Raw genomic sequence first — 17,998 nt, forward strand, 5'->3', positions numbered from 1 at the left:
AGTAAGAAGTGTTGCTACTGTGCCTTTACACTCTCTAATAATGAAAAGCTTGAAGAGATACTCCCTGGTTACATCATGACTCACTCAAAAACCTAAATTAAATATTCTTCACTAACTGATCCTCACTACTCAGAACTGTGAAAAAGAAACTTTTGTAAACCTAATTAACAAGCAAATTAGCATCCTCTTAGGTCATATCCACAGAGACTTTGTTTTTACATTTTTATTGTCGCTCACTGTTCAACTGCTACTGACTCAAATATTAGCATTTAATTTGTGATGCAATACCAAAACTGTTTCTATGCCTATTCCACATGACTGCTTACAAAGAATGTTTATTTCTGCCTGTTCAGAGATGCATCCTTTCTTCTGCAAATGTAAAGAAACTCCCAAATAAAATTAATTTCACTCCTCTTCAGTGACTTTATCAGACAGGAAACCAGTGACAACAGTATTGCCAGCTCTGACCACATCCTTCTCTATCTCATCATATTCGTGGCTTCCCAGGTCCAAGCATTTTGCCATGTGAAGATTCCAAAAGCGTTGTGGCCCTCACAGTTGTGGGAAAAATCTGACAACTGCATGCTCAAGGTTCAAAAATCAAAAAGGAAATCCATTTATTTTGTGGTTTTAATGTTTTAAAAGCCATCACTTGAGTCAATCTCACAACGGAGGGCCTGCACCATGACATTTCAACTCTTAGGTTAGCATCCCTCAGAACATCAAAAGGCTCAACTTTTACGTTAATAACACACTCATCTGCTTTGTCTGTCATTCTACCACGCCATATATTCTGTACTCTGTGCACTCACACAAATACAAAGCAAGGCCTTGATCTCATCCCTGGCGCTCACACAAAGACCCAAGGACCTCCATAAAACCCCATTAGAAATAAATAAGTCTTAGCAAGAATACAACTGCAGAGACAAGTCCTAAGACCATCAATGGCACTCTGAATGCTATGGAGATGGTGAATCTTCGTGCAGAAACCGTAGATAGCGGTCCTATCATCAGCCTGCAGTGAAAGCACTCTTCTCTCCTGTTATGACGTCAAAGCACTAAAGCCCACCCTCTCCCATTCAATGGGGAATCAAAAGCTTCTGGCTTTAAAACAAACATGCACAGGAAAACCCAAAGTCCTGTAAGTTTCTTCCATTAAAACCAGTAAGGCCCTGGTCCTACAACAAGACAGCTTTGACATACACGGACTTCCAGCATTAAACCTGAAGGAGCTGGGAATTCCCAGCTCTTGGTTCCCATTACTGCTTTGGCAGTCCTCAGACAACTGCTTTGTTCCTTCCCCGCCCCCCCAAAATTACGGATCATTTCTGAGCTTGCTACCGTAATTCCATACAACCCTTGCCCCCTGCTCTCCACAATCTGGGTGCAAAAACCACTTAAACTAGTATTGCCAGTGAAGCCTCTGTATCATCCAGCCAAGGCAAAAAAAAAAAAAAAAAAAGTGCTTCCACTAGTACAGTCTACCTGCTATGAACAACTCAAAGGCCAATACTCCACACCAGTCTAACAAACATCAGACAAAAGCTGAGGCTGATTATGCCAAGTGCACTTCTATCTGATTAACCTTTTTAATGATCTTTACCCTCCCTAAGGCATTCTGAACAGTCATTCTCCCTTTTGGGATTCTCCATCATCCAAGCACTTGAAAAATCTTTTAAAAGCTTTGTTACCAAGCCAAGTTGATACTTTGTCATATTTTTAATGAAAGAGTACACGCATTCTCTCTGTGTGGTTTTTTTGGGTTTTTTTTTTTTTTTAGCAGTATACATTCTGGACACCCTAAGCATTTTCCTAGCCCTCCAATTTCTCTTTCTATTCCCCTAATCTCAAATTATACAAAAAATATATATACTTACAGTCCCAAGTAACCAAACACAAACTTTAGGAAGCCCCTGATGTACAAGCCCCCTCTTTCTATTACAGCTCATCTGTGAGTTAAGATTTTGGTTCTCAGCAAGAGCTAGGGGCAGCAAGCAACACTACTTATCCATGGCATTCAAATACAGTCCACTTTCTGAAGCAGCATCCCATCAGCGACTAGTTTACACAAATGAAACCACTCTGCTTTGAATTATACTGAAATTTTTACCATATCTTCATTTGAAAAATAATAAATCATCTGGTGATGTAAGAACATAAGACATGGTTCACTTGCACCCACAATCCACCTGGCAGAATGATACTGAGAAAAGTAACAGCAAGACAATACAGGTAGAGCTACCCTGTAATACCCAACGCATAGTGATACCTCTGACAAAGCCAGTAGTGAAATAGAAAGCCAGATGACCATGTCTCTCAAGGGGTCCTCATCCACAGTCTCACTGAAGTCACACCGTTCCAAACATAAAGGACCCTAAAAAACATCTAAGGAACATGAAGGAATGTCTTCCTTTTCTAGCCATATGTCTCTCTCAACACTACTAAATTGTCAGCTCTGAAGGTTTTGCTTTTCTTCATTTGCTTATTTGATACAGCTGCTTTAAAGTTAAGCATTGATTTTGGTAACTGTCCCCCTACTCCGAAACCCTTCACTGCAAAGCCCTAAATGCACATCCAAAACTAAAACTGGCATAGCCATTAGAAAGAAAATGGATGAATCAAGAGAGGAAATAAATTCTTCCACCAACTAGGAAGTTCTTCGGAGAAGTTGCTGCAAAAAGCAGGCAAAAGCCAACTATAAAGGGTCTGACTTCTCTATGATAGGTGTCTTGGAATAAGAAGCTTAATATAGGCATTTAACTGATGAATACTCATCCAACCTTAAAAAGTACAAGTTTAACTCTTACATACTTTCAGTGTAATATGCAATTTTTCTAAAGCAAGAGAGAATGGTATGAAATAAGCCATCTGGAAAATCCACTTCTCCTACGTGTTTTCAAATTTATTATTGTCTGTACACTGTTAACCAACCTGCTCAAAGCTTTTTCCTTGTAGTATTGTAATAAAATGCATGACATGGAAATAACTGTATTTGTGAAGGTATAAGAATTAAACATTCTTTTAACGCATATTTGATTGCTATAATTCAGATGCATCCGTCTTACCTTTCACCTGCATTTCTTAATGATTACCCAAAAATACGAAGCTATGTGCCTTCCTACCTCTCAACATCCCTTATGTTCGTTTCTTCCACAGAATTCACTCTCTCCTAGCATATCAATGTTCAATCGCTTTCAAAGTTTTAGAAGATACTGTTGCACATGTAAAAAAAAAGTTCTGCAATTCTGTTCCTATTCTGTGATATGACAGAAGTATTATAAGTCACATGCTTCAGACAGGCAGAAATCCATCACAGGATATTGATGAAACATCAAAACCAGCAAAGCAATCAAAACCATTTTCCCTCAAAAGGGAAAGATCCCAAAAGACAACACATAGCTCTCACTGGAATAATTAAATTCCACAGAAACATCAAACAATTTTTTCCCCAAACGTCAATACAGATAGTTCTACTTCCACACTCACAGTTTTGCTCAACAGGAAGGGAGAGAAAAAAAAGAAAAAAACCCCACACCATGAAAAAAGCCAAATAGATTCCCTGCTGCTATTCAAAATTCCAAAAACATCAGCACAACTGTAAAAAAATTATGTCAATTGCACATTTCTACACAGAACAGAAATCAGAAAATTTTGCCCCAGAGCTGTCAATAGGGAAAAAAACCCAAAAGATGTCATCTTCCCTCACGAAAGACTTAAGGAAAAGGAAAAAAAGAAAACATCCCACACCTCCAGCATATTTAGAGCAAAGCAAAGAGAAAAGAACAGCTATTTTTCCTTCTTTGCAGCTACTGGATAAAGCTGCCTTCGCACCTGTTTTGAAAGCCTCAGTACTAGCCAAGAGCTCCTAGCAGGTGTAAGCCGGTTCCCCCAACAGTTACCAGCACCCGAGACCAAAGCCATGGGCTCTTTACCAGGCTGCTGCTATCTAGTCCTCATCACAGTCATCAAGTCCCTTTTTGTAGCAGCTTCTAGAGAGACGAAGAACAAGGTGCCCAGTGTGTGAAACCCTATTTCAGTTGAGTAACTAGCAATCTTCGGTACATTCTAACCAGAGTCCCTCATGAAAAAGGAGGTATGTCAAGCTGGGTGAGGGGCATGGGAAATAGCCAACAACCTCCCAATACCCTTCAGCTACCTTAAAGACCAAGCAGAAAAGCCAAGTTCCCGCAACCCTTACAGTTACATATTTAAATACTTTATAGACATGTATACTACAATCAAATTAGATAAAGATTGTTCTTCCTTCACCATTCATACAAAAATTCCTTTTAATTACAGGTGAGTATCAAATCAACATAGAGGGTTTAACAAGCCACCTTGAGTCAGAAAATGCTGCACAGTACCAACCCAACAGTTTTATACAGTATTTCCTATTTCTCCTTCACCTGTTAAGCTCTGATACAGTATGTTAGCATAAAGATTGAGCAAGATATGCAACAACTGTGCAACAGACCACCTAACTTTACCTAAATAATCATTCCCATCAACCAAAAGGTGACCCAAACACAAAGAGTGTGTAGGTACCACATTATCTTTCAGCGGGGGGGGGAAGCATGGTGCTGCGCGCACTTACCTGTAGTATCACAGAAGAACAGCAGATACAGCCAACAAGCAAAAGCTTGCAAAACTGCATTGTGAAACATGGGTTGCTAGCCAAACACCAGCTCTCAAGGCTGGATCACCAACACCACATATTCAGTCTCGCAAAGTTTGCAGTGCCATCACCTGAGCGAAGATGCTGCTCTCATGTCTGCACCAATGACTTCAGCTAAAATGTTACAAGCCACTAGCAGAATTTCATACAAAACAAACATCAGAAGCTTTGGCAATGGGAGTGCAAACGGGAATACAGGATACAGCAACACTTTCTATGCTGCCTGTGGGAGCTGGTTAAAACAAATGTGCATAGGAGCCTTATAATTATGTCCTGTCTTCTACCCAGCCTGGACAAGGTGTGAAAAGCCCAGCAGCAGGATGTAAAGTCTCCAACAGAAGATAACAGGAGCTATACAAGAGTGAAACTGTTTATTACAAGATGAAAACTGTAAACTAAATTACAAAGTTAAAGAAGTGAGCTGTTCCAAGAGATGTGCCAATCTTACATCAGCGTGCCTCAGTCCCTTCATCACTGAAGGCTGCATGAAGGCTTACAGTTATAACTCAAGTTGTAGGTCCCTCAAGACACATAAGTAACAAAACAAGTATTTTTAAAAACAATCAGCATTGCCAAAAACTCAACGAAACTAATAGTATAAGTATTTGTCACAACTTGGACATTTTAAATGCTGTACTACTGCAATTAGCAACACCATCAAAAAAAAAAAAAAAAAAAAAAAAGAAGCAAGGAGAAAACCAGTGAAGTGAAAAGCTGAAGTATTAAAGCCATGAAGAAATCATTTGTCTTCCCCCAAAAATTGTACTATGGACCAACAAAATATTCCATTTCCCATTTCAAAATGCAAGTTTCAGTTAACATATCATAAGAATAGACTTCCACAGTTCTAATTATCAGAAAGGCAATCACTAGGGGGTAAATTATGACTAAGATGTATAGTTTCTCACAGCATACTGTAACCACCCTCTCCAAAATCTGTTTATTTTGGACAAATGATACAAGACTTCCTTATAGCAGGAAGTCCTGCAAGTCAAAGGCCACTGCTGAAACAGTATTTCCACTATTTTGCAATAGGAACTTAAAATCACTTACAAACATGAACAAAACTGCTGATCAACATCAGCAGATTTGTCCTTTAGCAATTTAACCATCAGAGACGGAACTACTGGCTTTTCTTTATATTCTTCAGCTTAGCACATGTTCAGAAACCCAAGTAAATCCTCACAACCTAACACTACAAAACAGTTAACATCAACATTTGGGAAGTGAAACATCATGTTCCAACACCAAAGTTTCCAAACAATCTCATGACAGTCCTGAGCATTTCAAAGGGTAAGCAGAACATCTGCCCACACTTACCATATACTCTGCACATAAAGCATCCCAGAAGTTTTCCATATGCTAAAAAATCCAGCTGAACACTTGGAGAAAACTATCAAATAGTTAAAGACTGGCAGATGTGAAACACATTGCTGAATTCCTCTAACAGCAGCACATATCAATACATCCTGAAGACCTGCTTGCCTTGTATACTTCTGGCAGTTTAGCTCCAGTAAACCAGAGCTAAATACCAAGGCTTTCACACCTACACAGATGGCTGTTAGCAGCTTAAACTGCCCAGCAAATTGGAAAAGCAAGCAAGCAAACATGTCCAGTTCCTAGGAAAAGATCTCTAGTCTACCACCACCACTGATATTTGAGGCATTCTTCTACCCAAAACACATTGCTATCAACAGTGTTGAGTATTCCAGAGCTGGCTCCAGTTGAGCTCAACAGACCCACACCACATAGCGTGGAGATAACCCACTCATGCTCCAAATCTGCAGCCAAAGTTAGATTACCAGCACTTTTTGACCAGGATCACAGAGCAAAGGCACAATGCCACATTAACATGGATGCACATTTCCAGCACCCAAGCTAGGACATCCTCAATGCACTATGCTTCATAAACATGCCTGCCTATAACCTAAAAGCACAGGGAAAGATTTGGTTGGCTTACTGCAACTGACCAATTCACATAGCAGTAAGTAAGCTTTGTATGTGCAAATGCTGTGAGTCTACCAATGAGCAAAATACTGCATAAAACCCAGTTCATGCAAACTGTACAGTTTGTTCACATAGCCTACTTCAAGATACCACTAGCTTGTCACCAAAATGTGCCATGGATGCAATCAAGCTGACTTTCTGCAGAACCAGCCTGCATCTATGGGAGTCTACGAGCTCGGGAACATCATACAGCTGTATAGCCGTACCTGGGCACAGCAGCATGAACAGGTACCAGGACAGCAACACAACTCTGGCACAGTTTATGACTTAGCTGATCATTTACGTTTGCTACAACATGCAAAATTTACTTTTCTTACCAGAAAACCTATCGTTTGTTTTCCACAGTAAAATTTCATGGTCCAATACATGGACATGTACGGACTTTGTCACAAACCCACAGTACCAAGTAACCAAAATGCAATCATTAAAATAAGGCCAGGACTCACAGGTCTGCACTGAAATCTTGGGAGTTAACTCTACTTAGCCAAGAAATTTCAGTTAGGTTATCTGTGAAACTACAGGTCAAAATACATACATTTAGTTCTCTGCACTGTTTCTTCCGTAAGTCTTTCTCTATGCAGACATACATAAGCACAGCTAGAAATGGTCCTAATCTTTCAAGGTGAACATCACACAGGGTTCTCAGCACCACTGACTGGCCTCTCTGCAAACCTCTTCATCTATGAGGATCACCTCCCAGAAGCGCAGGGCAAAAAACACGTCGAAGACAAGCAGCAGGTACCTCAGCATCTCCACAAACCCCCACACACCATGCTCCGGACCCCCCCGGGAAGCTACAACGTCCCGGGGACGCCGGATACTTTAACTTCAATGTCCCTACCGCACCGCGGGTTCGATAGCTCGAGGACTACCGCCAAAATAACTAACTACATAAAAAAATAAAAATAAAAGGGAAAAGAGCGAGCCGCCTCCCCGCCTGCCAGCCGGGCTCACTCCCCGCGTTGGCCTGGGGCGGCGGGCGCCCCCCCCCCGCGGCCCGGCTCATCGCCGGCCCTCCCGCGCACCCCAGGGCTGGGGCCGGCGGGCCCCCTCTCGCACCCCCACCGGGGCCGGGGCTCCCGCGGGAAAACCGCCCTCCCCGGCCACAACAAAGGCCGGCGGAGCGGCCCAGCGCCGCCGCAGCGCCCGCGGGCTCCGCCGCCCCCTCCCGGGCTCCCCTCGGGCCCCCCTCCCCCGCCACGGCCACACCACAGCCCCTGCCCGCCCCCCTCAGCCCGGCGGGACGAGCGGCCCGCCCCGCAGGTAGCCCTGTGCCGGGGGCCGCGGCTAGAGAGCAACCACTGAAATAAAACATTAAAAAACCGAGGGGGGGAGGGGGGAATTCGTCCGCGCAGTGACAATGATCCACTACCCGAGGCACCTGTGCCGCCGCCCCCTCCTCCAGCCCGGCGGCGGGAGGCGGCTGCCCGCACGGCATCCCCGGGGAGTGGGGCCGCCACCGCGGCCTGCGACCGGGCCGGGCCAAGCGGGACCAGCACCCCAGCAGGGATGGGGGCCGCAGCCCGCCGCGCCGGGCCCGCGGCAGGTCTCTCCGCCGCGCGGTCAGGCCCAACAGCGGTGCAACAAAGCGTCGGGGCCCGGGGAGCGGCGAGCAGGGCCGCTAAGCACTTACCGGGAGGCGGCGAGGGTCTCCGTCGGTGCCGCTATACCCGGCCCGGCCCGCCGGGCCGGGGAGGGAGCAGCGGGCGGTCTTTCCTCTCGTTTCCTCTCGTCTTTGCTCCTCTCGGCGGGCACGGCTCGACGGGGGGGGGGGGGGGGGGCGGCAGTGTTAGGCGAAGGGGTGGCCGCAGCCGGGCGGTGCGGGCCGGACCGGGAGGGCGGCTCCCCCGCTGCGGCCCAGGCGGGCTCCGGCGGGAGGCGCCGCCGCCGCTGCAGCGTCCGGGCGCTGGGATCGTTCCGGCCCCATCAAGGCCGGGCCGGGCCGAGGGGGCCGCGCGAGGCGGGGCTGAGGGAGCGGGGCCGCTCCCCGCGGCAGCTGGTGGCCATCTTAGTCCTCCTCCTCCCCAGCGCCGAGTGCCCCCTCCCCGCCCGGCTGCCAGCGCTGCCTCCTCCCTCCGCTCCTCCTCCTCCTGCTCCCGGCTGGCTGCGGTCGCCGCCGCTCCCGCAGCCCGGCGAGGCCGCCTGAGGAGAACCGGTCCGTAATGGCGGGCTGTGGGAGCAGCCCCTCAGTCAGCGGCCCGCCACCCTCCCCCGTCAGCGGGAAGGCAGCGCGCCCTCGGGGGCTCTTCTCCTCAGTCGGACTGGGCCGGCTCGACAGACTCGCAGGCCCCCTTCTTAGTTCTGGTGTTTTTTACAATTATCTTAATTTTTTGAGCGGTGGGTTTCCCGGGCACACGTTTGGTGGGTTTGGTTTGTCCCCGTTCTCTTGACAGAAATCCCACTCCTCTACCACCAAAGGCTGGTGTCCTCTCCCCTCTGTCCCAGCCCTGGCACACGTTTGGTGGGTTTGGTTTGTCCCCGTTCTCTTGACAGAAATCCCACTCCTCTACCACCAAAGGCTGGTGTCCTCTCCCCTCTGTCCCAGCCCTGGCACCACAGGCCCAAGCAGCCAACATGCTACCCAGCCTGCCAAGAAGAGAAGCTGTCCCAGCCAGGAGCCTGCATGTGGGATGAGGGGAAGAAAATGTGAGTCAACGCAGGAGTAAAATAATCACCTTTGGGTTGGGGCTCTTCCCCTTAGCTTTTTGTCCAGCGTACATTTAGGGAAAGTCCAATGGATATCCCTAGTATCAACCACAAAGACGATTGTACGCCTGTGCTGGCCCACCAATCTCATCCATACGATCCAAATGTTTAAACACAGAAATAGTTGCTCTTTTCCTAATTAAGCCAGAAGTTCAGTTAAAATCCCTACGACCGCAGAACTCCTTTTTGTCAATGGGACAAAGTGTCAGTTCAGCCATGCGTTGGGTGCACAGCACAGGGGTTGCAGCAACCCCGGGCAAGCTTCATCCACTCAGTTACTCTTGGGAAACAGTGCAAAGGTGTGTCCACACGAGTGTGACCAGATACCCTTCTGCCTTTTTCCAGTCACTTAGAAACTCACCCTCTTCAAGAAATCAGCCGCTAACAGCCATTCACCCTCTAGCAGTTTTGTTTGGGTTATTCTTTCACTCACAAAATCACTTCTAAAGTCTTCACTGAAAAGACTAAATAGCAGTTTGGAGAATCTGGCTGCAGGGGTAAAAGCTGCAATAAGCAATGCACAAACCACCTGAGACCTCTATGTTTGAGGGGCAAATTATCACAACCACCAGGAACCAGGACCATTGCCTCTTGCCTCTGCTAGGGGATGTTATTAATGAAGCTGTGTACTCTGTTGTACTTGAGGACGAACAGAGTGAGTGCCATTTACGTGTCTTTCTTCTCTGGCCATTAGCATCAAACATGTAAACCCACTTAACATTTTTATTGGCTGATGTACCACTGTTCAGCTGGCGGTGGAAATCATCCTATTCCCATTTAGGTGGCGGAGGCCTCTGCTTAATACTCATGGATGACAAACCCTACTTCTCCCAAATGAAAAAGAAAATAAGCAAGGACAAGTTTATAACCTCCTTGCCTACATAATGTAATGCTGCCTTTACTTGTTCAATGCATTTTCAGACATCCCTAAATTCACTGTATTAACAGGAACAAGATTTAGGCCAATACAGGAGAACAGCCTGGGCTATAGTTTGGGTTGGAATGGGACTGACTGGCCCTTTGCCATACCTTCATTTTTTTCTGTGCAGGAAAATCAGTGAAGAATAGGCACCAAGAGAGAAATAATGCACAGTACATGAGCCATATTCCCATCACAGTAACTGTAATATGATCAGTGGCAGAAGGTCTTAGTTGGTATTCTTAAGTCTCTGGAAAAAACTTAAATATTATGCCATGTGTATCTTGTTTTGTCCCTCCTAAATAAATGCCTACTTTTCCCCACTTTGTGGGCACAAAGCATTTTAACGACCTCTTCCCCAACCACTTTCTCTCTACCCAGCCACTCTTTGCAGCCTCCTCCTCCCGCATCATATGCTAACAGAAGTAATCATCACTGTCTGCTATGGTAAAAAAAAAATAGGGTTGTCTATGGCTAAGGCCATGTTAGAAATGTTACAAGAATAGGAAGGCAAAATGAGAAGGGTCAGAATATGAAACTATAGATTTGCTTGCAAGAGATGCCTTTTGAGGACACTCACCATGTTTTGTATACATCATGGAGTAACATTTACACAGAAGGAAAAGTATGTGTGTTACATTCTATCATCACATACTAGACTGAAATGATTTGCCCCTGGAGTGAAGGCTAAGCTCGAAGTCGGTGAAGAGTGTGTTTGTGCTACAAAACAGCCAAGGTCTGTATCTCAGTCCATTCAAAGGTAATATGATTGTTTCTTTGCACGCCTGAATTTTTACAGGTGCATTCTCCTTAGTTAGTAAGCCTTGCCAGCCTAGAAGCAAAAACATGATACACACTACTAGGCAGAATTTGCCCCCATTTCACATATTTTCATTCTGGACTGCAGCAAGGGGAAGCAATGGTTTCAAAAGCTTGGTCCTACAGTTATTTCACTTACTGTGCAAGATGCAGTCTGTGAATGGTTCAGAGCAGTTACACCAAACAAATCTTCTCTCTGTAAGTTATGTGTAGGAGGATACTTGCATCTTTCATATGTAAAGGATTAACAAGATCTATCTTAGCCAGCTCTACTGAGTAAGAGTCAAAGCTTACAGAGATGATGCTGTTCCTAATTCTTTATCAGTAGAGGTAAACCACAAAAATCCCCCAGGATGGCAGTGGGAGTTGCAGACAGCTGTACACCAGATCCAAGTTTTGCTGCACGCCAAGTTATATTGCTTTTTTTCTTCATGCACAGTTATTGCTCATTGCATTCCTATTTATAGTCCCTGTATTTCGGTCAGTTGTCACAGTTCCAAAATAAATAATGGCAAGCTGTAATGATCCATACTGAGTGACACCAGACACTCTTTTTACCTTCTCAACATCTCCTCTCTTCTTGCAAAGCTCATCACAGGTACCTGCTTATCCTTCTCAGAGAAGGTGCTAGTTAGTAATTACTGTGCTATAATTAGACAAAAGAAAGTATTTACAGTTAATTTTTCTTCCACTTTGCCAAGCAGCTGTGCACAAGGGATTGCATTGATCATTAAAAACCATGGAGATACACTTAAAATTCGTTGCCTCCTTTATTAGAAGGTAAGGTGAAACCAATAGAATTGTCTTTCAGTGGTGCAATGCTGCTCAGCTTTCAGGTGAGATGCTAGCATATTTCCATTGCATTTGTATCATACATCTTGGGCGGTAAAGCTACATCAGGCCTTTTTGCATATATTAGCTAATGCCAAAGTACAGGCGAATCCAGAAGTGGAAAGAAATTGCTACAAGAAAGTGAAAGAAAATTGTGGGAATTTTAGCCTTTTTTCCATTAAAATATTTTCAACAGAAGAAAATAGCACTGTTTTCCAAATCTGCGCAGCCTGACATCTTCATCATACAAGATTCTTATGACTACTTTGAAAAGTGCTCTTCCCTCCCCCTTTCCTGCTTGTTTATAGATAACTTTGGTATGAAATAAGAGGAAGGGTGGAGTTGTGGAGGGTTTAGTGTCCCTGTCCTGTGACACTCATGTTAAATTTGGCTGAAATTTGAAAAATTAAAGAAAAAAATCCCTTGTCACATATGTTCTTCAGAAAAATAATGGTCTGCTTGTCAGAAGTTAATAGATTAATCCACAAATAGTCTACTGCTGAGCTCATAGCATTTGTAAAGCATTAACAGAGTCATGACAGCAGAAACACCAGTAACCGGATGGAGTAACAGTTGAAAGCAGCAGCCAGGGCTACTCCTTCTTCACCCTCTGGGGCCCAGCAATCCAGCCCTATTTTGGATAAATAGCCTTTCTTCTGCTGGCTGCTGCTGTTAGTCACATAGTTCCAGTAAACAAACATTTGCATTCCAGTGCTTCAGGTTCAAAGGTGGACGATTTATGAATAGTTTGTTAGAGCAGAACATAATGTGGGGTTTTTTTCTTCTATGACAAAACCACTGATAAAGCAGCGTTGGCTTTATAAGCAAGAAGATGAGAATGAGAGGAAGAAGGATGAGAGAGGACTGTGTGACAAGAGAATTCCCAGCCCACAGAGTTTTAGGCCATATCTGTAACTGTAAGAGAAACCATAGCTTGCAAAGTTAAGTTCTCAAACAGGGTAATTCCCTGGCCTGCCTCGGAATAGTTGTGCAGAGCAGAGTTCTTGCTACAGAGGTTACAAGCCTAGTCACAGATAACTAGTCACACATAGCTGGTGTACCATGAAATATTATTACGAGATTCAAAGAATAAAGCATTGTCAGAAAAGAACACATGTAAAACTTGCTTGGAAACAAGAATTATATTGTGCATGGGAAACAGCGAGTAGTTAAAAAAATAAGCTGCATGCTACTTAATATTTAGAGGATATGGAATATTTAGAACTCAGAGCCATATTCACTGGGTCTACATTTTTATGCGTCTATGCTAATGATTCTTATGGCCTCTCAGACCTGCACAGGCAAAAGGCAAACTATAATTTCAAGGGCCTGGATTGCCTTCGGGCCACCTGGATGTGACCCCACACATCCAATGAAAGTGGGAAAAAGAGCAGGTGGTGACAGAGAAGGTCCAGTTCAGTTGAGGTCATTGTGGCTTACGCAACCTCAAAGCCTGATGGTCCCAGGAGTGAATCCGAGAGGATGAGATCACAGTCGGAGTGAGGGAAAATGGTGCCATCTGGTGTCTCTGGAGAAATTAAAAAAAAAAAAAATTTAAAAAAAAAAAAAGAGAATTATCTTGGTGGCATGCTTCACCTGTAGTGGTGTCAGTGCTGCCGGTTCAGTCCTACAGACCTCTGGTTGTGTTTTTGTTGTTCAAAGGTGTTACCATTCTGCACAGCAGGTGAAGGACTACCTTGTGAAGGCATATGTTGAATCTCAAAACAAACAGGCTGGAAAAGCGCATTTCACAGTGGTCTGCCCAGAAGAGAAATATCTTTAAATATTAACGCAGTCTTTAAGGCAGGTGATTTTAGATTTTAGACTGTTTTAAACAAAGTCCCTTATGTCTGAGAATAACATACAACTTGTTTATTTTGATGAAGTTATGCATATTCACAGCAAGAGATTGCAAAATGTTTTTCTATCACAAATCCTATATGTACCTGTTTTACTACTGTGTATCAGAAGAAACTTAAAATCTGCACAGTACATCCGAAAACGAACCAAGAAGCTGCTCCATGCTATCAGGTTTTGTGAAAAAGTTTAACAGAACAAGGATTTAAGGTGTTTCTTTTGCAGAACTGACTTTGACCTTCACAGTCACTGCACAATCTCTAATGCCCACTATTTTATCCTGTGAGAATTGTAGATTATACTTCAGTCAGTACATATCAGAAGCGTCAGAGGATACAGGACAAGGCACTAAACACTGCTTATTTTTATGATTTGCCTTTTACAGCAGCCTATTTCAGATTGTTGTTGATACAGCCTCAGAGGATGTGCCAAATATGTACTGAGACACTCCATGGTGTTAGAATGAGGGAGTGTTATTTTCATCCAAGATTATTTTTACAGGCTTTCACAGAAAGCCATAACGGTAGTTAGGAGAGATTGAAATGACTGATCAAATAAAAACCCATACATTGCTCTATTTTAGATGTAGCAGTAATAAAGATAGCTCTTTCTGTGAACTTACATTTGTTTGTCCCTTGACCAAGACACAGGAAAAATCTGAGGCCCTCAGGTCAGCTTCCCAATGGAAGAAAACTGAGTGAAGTGGGTTAGTACCTCATTTATTTATAAACATGTCATTTTTGGAACAAAGCAGTCACAAAACCTCAAGCATGCAATCCACTCTTGTAGATAAATGAACCGCACCACCATTGATTTCCCAGGAAGATACTCTAATCCAAGAACAGCTTCAAGTTCATGGGATAATCTAAGGACCAGAGACTCTGCCAAAGGGTTTCTTGTACAACTCTGCAGAGCATCAAAGAGAAGGAACATGTTTACAAGCAAAGAAAAGAGTTTTGTAAAGCTATAACTAAAAGGGCTTTCTGATAACTGACTTAACTTTCCCACTTCAACTAAAGTATCTATCAAGATGCAAATCCGGTCATAACATTCTTCCAGTGAGCAACAGATGCAACCAAATGAAACATTTGCCACCGCAGGTTTCTGTTATGAATACCTGCAGACAACCTGTCATGGCACAGACTTCAGTAAGTACAGAAAAACTGAGACCAAATAAATTTAGAATGCCCTCATTTCCTAAATCACTAGAGGACTGCTTTTATTCCAGCTTTCAAAGAATGGACAGGTAATTAACAAGGACTATGTTAGTTTAAAATATTTATTATTACTTGCTGTTTATTATTCACCATGCCCTTTGAAAACAACAAGCTAACCCTTTGGCTAAATTACTAAAGTTTCCACTAAAGTGGAAAAAAGGAAGAGTTAGTAGATGGCTATATGAAGCTTGATGTCACTTCAGAAAGGCTGTTCCAAAAACTTACTGTTTCCATGGTAAGATACTTCTTCCATTTAATTTCTAGCCTTAATGTATTTACAGCCACTTTATACACATTTGTTCCTCAAAACCCTACATTTTCATTCAAAACTGAGATAGATCCTCCTATGACTAATTTGCACTGGAAGATCTTGGAGTCCCTTCCTCTTCAACGTCATTAGGATTGCTTGTGGGTATATGGAGGGAGTCTGAAGCTTTTAGATGTGTATGTAGCTTACCATAGAGGAGGAGTCATTTCTTTGACAGTCCCTTGCCCATGAGCAAATCAGGCAACTTGAAGCCCTTCTAATATTAATTAGCCATGTCATATACAACTAGTTTTAAGAAACAACAAAAAATCTTGTCAGTGCCTGTGGCAGCCTTGTTAACAGCAACTTACATCGTCAGTCTCCCTTCAAGTTACAGTCTGGGAAGGGCATTTCACTTCAAATGTAAAAACATTTTCGATGTGTCCTCCATCTCCAAGTAGAATAATTGTATTACTTTGGCTAGGTGATCCAAAGAGATTTCTTATTAGTCAAACTTTTCACTATTCCAAAAGTAAATGATGAGAATTTTCTGCGGTAGCTTGCTAGGTGGCTAAGGGCTACTTCTGAGCAAGCCATGTGAAACATGACTGGAAAGAGCCCATGCCTTGTCAGTAGGCTTAAACCCAGTATACAGGGTCCACATCTCCACTGGATCATTCTTTAGGCATTTCCTCATTGAGCAAAGTGGAAAAACACCAGGTTAAAATAAGCATGATATCCAGTGTCCAGAGGTGAAATTGTAGTAGAGATAAGCTACAGCCTTGGTACATTTATGTGGTCTTGAAGATAACAAAACACAGTTCATGCTATCTATAATCAGAAGTTACCCCGTGCTTTTCAAATGGCTAGATGTGTTAGTCTCCCAGCCCATGTTACCATAATACCATGCGACTTCCTTACAACCCCAATTAGTTTCCCAGAATATTCTAGCTATCATCCTACAATTGTTGCTCAGTGTACACGTGCATTGCAAAACCTCTATTCCAGGGTCAAGAAACAGATTTAATGCATCTTAGCTTTTTGTTGATTTATGCAGACTGGTACTGATAATTATCTGCCAGCAACACTGTCCATCTGTACATTAGCGTACACTAAACATGTAATAATGACACTTCACCTTGAGTCACAAGAGGAAATAAGCAACTCCTGGCTTTGTATGGTTTCATCATTTTGGCCAACTGACTTTTGCAAAAAAGTTTTTTTGATAGACAAAATGAATGCTTAACCAAAAGTTCTGGAAGAAGCCATGTACGAATGTCCCATGGCAAAACTATCATCAGCTCAGTACTTGGGCATCAGCTTCCTTAGGTTCTTTATTCAAATTTTTCATACATAAATACTGCTTAAAAGAATGGGTTGTTCTTCTCTCAACACCCAATTGCCACTATCAGATGTAAAACGTAGGTTTCTGAAAATGAAGCGGAGCCCCAGCTGCAGAGTCTATAACTGTACCTCCTGAGGCAGGAGAAGTGATCGCGGTTCAATGTAATCCACTTCTGAAGTTCAAGCCAGCCATGCAAGTCAGTCAGGATGGGATTTGAACACTATGTTGCCAGATGTGGATTTACCCCAATGATGTTTGTAGCTAACATTTGGATTTATTTTATTGCTAATGGATAACATGTATGAAAATAAGACTTGGGTATGAAAGGCAGCAGTTTCCCAGCATGATTTTAAGCTTAATTTTTTTTTTTCCTTAAATCAACTGATCAAAAAACACACAAACTAGCTTGCATATTCATTTTAATCCTCTCTTCTATTTTTCTGCCTCCTTCTCCTCCATCACATGATCCTTTCTTCCTCAAAACACCAGTTAGTTTTTGTACATTGTCAGCAGTAAGAAACCAAGTGCAGGACTCTCTGGAATTTGATGGGCCTCTGACGGAGGACAGTCCTGGGTGTTATTACACACTCACTGCCACAGCATGAGTCACCCTCTTCTCTCAAAACATCTGATGAAGGCTTCTGGAAAACAGTCCCGTCCCACAAACTCCTCTTGCTGGTGTTCCCTCATTTGGAGCATAAATCTTCCCTCTCAACAGATTAGCTTTCTCTCCCCATCATTTGCTCTTGTCCCCTCTGAAGAGATAAACCACAAACCCTGCAACTGATTTTATTTCTGCTTTCAGGCACCGATCAGAAAGGTGTGGGGATATCCTCTTGTCAAGCTGTCAGCAGGAGAAAACGCTGACTATCACAACTGAGCAAAGAGAGGGCAGTTTCTGCAAAATCTGTGTACTGGGAAGTGGCTAACAGAGCTTGAAAACCTCTCTTAGCTGGTTAATAGGAATATTCACTACATGTGTCTAAAATGTTGGATTTTCCAGTAGATGCTACAGGAGGTAAAGGAGTGATATCTATAAGGAAAATAATGAACATCACGTTCAATTGCTTCTAAATGTTACAGAGATGGACCTGCGCAGGCAACACTTCAGCTGTTCCTTTTTCATGACACCTAGTGAGAGGTCATTCTGGGAGATTTTTCTTCCCCATTTGAAGGAAAGCTACAAACCACATATTTAGGAGAAGAGGACTGCCCTGCTTAGCTCTTCATGTCAAAGCCTATGAGGTAATGCTTGCAGAAACAATTGCTGAGGTAATTCCATTCTCCAGCATCTCAAGAGGTGCCAATCTTTTGGCCACCCAAAGCCTCAATTATCCCTCATATGGAGGTCTTCAATCTAACCTTTTCTATGATT

General features: G+C 43.4%; 1 protein-coding gene across 6 annotated transcripts in view; it reads right to left on the reverse strand.

Moving 5' to 3' along the window:
* Positions 1 to 8,722, reverse strand: part of WDFY3 (WD repeat and FYVE domain containing 3) — a 181,867-nt gene extending 173,145 nt beyond the window's left edge. For 5 of the 6 annotated variants that reach the window (XM_075751289.1, XM_075751288.1, XM_075751285.1 and 2 more), the window contains exon 1: positions 8,316 to 8,692. The gene's annotated coding sequence lies outside the window, so the exon portion shown is untranslated. Of the gene's footprint in view, positions 1 to 8,315 lie in introns of all 6 variants that reach the window. The other variant, XM_075751284.1, reaches the window with a different exon arrangement.
* Positions 8,723 to 17,998: the final 9,276 nt, after the last annotated feature.

This window comes from Balearica regulorum, chromosome 4, assembly GCF_011004875.1.
Source record: "Balearica regulorum gibbericeps isolate bBalReg1 chromosome 4, bBalReg1.pri, whole genome shotgun sequence".
In the NCBI taxonomy this organism is placed as follows: domain Eukaryota; kingdom Metazoa; phylum Chordata; class Aves; order Gruiformes; family Gruidae; genus Balearica; species Balearica regulorum.